This window comes from Cebus imitator, unplaced genomic scaffold, assembly GCF_001604975.1.
Source record: "Cebus imitator isolate Cc_AM_T3 unplaced genomic scaffold, Cebus_imitator-1.0 Scaffold18, whole genome shotgun sequence".
NCBI lineage: Eukaryota > Metazoa > Chordata > Mammalia > Primates > Cebidae > Cebus > Cebus imitator.
The window spans coordinates 10,612,795-10,614,147 of NW_016107333.1; the positions used below are offsets into that span (position 1 = coordinate 10,612,795).

Consider the following 1,353-nt stretch of genomic DNA (forward strand, 5'->3'; position numbering starts at 1 on the left):
TGAGCTACCGTGCCTGGCCTTAGGTATATCTTCAGAGCATATCCAGCCTGGCATTCTAGGAGTCTATGAAAAGGAGGGAGAAAGGTGTCTGCAGCCAAACCTGTCTGCCTAGCTTCTTCTATGTTGCCTAGCAATGAATGCCAACCCTCTCCCCCACCCTTGGGGGTTTCTTAGCAACCCAGTTTCTCACCCTTAGCTGTTTTCAGGGTTTCCTTTTAACTAAATGTCAAGTTCTGCTCTTTCTCCTTCAGAAAACCTGAGGGCAAAGGTCTCTGTGGAGACCTGGATACAACCCAGAACAAAGAGAGACCTGGGTTTGAGGTCAGTGGAGGATTTGCTGTGTGACTTGGAGAAGCTCTTTGACCTCTCTGGCTTTCATTTCAGTCTGTGATGACCTGTCATATGAGTTTTCCTTCTTCTTTCTAAAATATTTTATTTGTGGGTACATAGTAGGCGTATACATTTATGTGGTACTTGAGATATTTTGATACAGACATACAATGTGTAATAATCGCATCAGGGTAAATGGGGTAGCCATCACCTCAAGCGTTTATCCTTTCTTTGTGTTATAAACAATTCAGTTATATTCCTTTTCCCTTTTCCTTTTTTTTCCTTTTCTTTTTTTTTTTTAAGATGGAGTCTCGCTCTATTGCCCAGGGCATGATCTCGGCTCATTGCAACTTCTGCAACCTCAGCCTCCCAAATCTCTGGGATTATGTATACACCACCACACCCAGCTAATTTTTGTATTTTTAGTAGAGATGGGGTTTCACCATGTTGGCCAGGCTGGTCTTGAACTCCTGACCTCAGGTGATCTGCCTGCCTTGGTCTCCAAAGTGCTGGGATTACAGGCGTGAGCCACTGCGCCTGGCATTCTACTCTTTTAGTTATTTTTAAATGTACAATAAATTGTTGACTGTAATCACCCTGTTGTGCTATCAAAAAATATGGAACACTTTACAAATTTGCATGTCATCCTTGCGCAAGGTCCATGCTAATCTTCTCTGTATTGTTCTTTTTTATTTATTTTATTTTTTTTTTTTTACTTTGGAGACCGTGTCTCACTTTGTAACCCAGGCTAGAGTGCAGTGGCCCGATCCCGGCTCACCGCAACCTCCGCCTCCCAGGTTCAAGTTATTCTCCTGTCTCAGCCTCTCGAGTAGCTGAGATTACAAGCACGTGCCACCACACCCAGCTAATTTTGTATATTTAGTACAGATGGCGTTTCACGATAGTGGCCAGGCTGATCTTGAACGCCTGACTTCTAGTGATCCACCCACCTCGGCCTCCCAAAATGCTGGGATTACAGGCGTGAGCCACCGTGCCCGGCCTGTTCTTTTTTTTTTTTTTTTT

At 44.0% G+C, this 1,353-nt stretch overlaps 1 pseudogene; it reads right to left on the reverse strand.

Moving 5' to 3' along the window:
• Positions 1 to 941: 941 nt before the first annotated feature.
• On the reverse strand, positions 942 to 1,031 carry LOC119469366 (annotated as a pseudogene).
• Between the last annotated feature and the right edge of the window lie 322 nt (positions 1,032 to 1,353).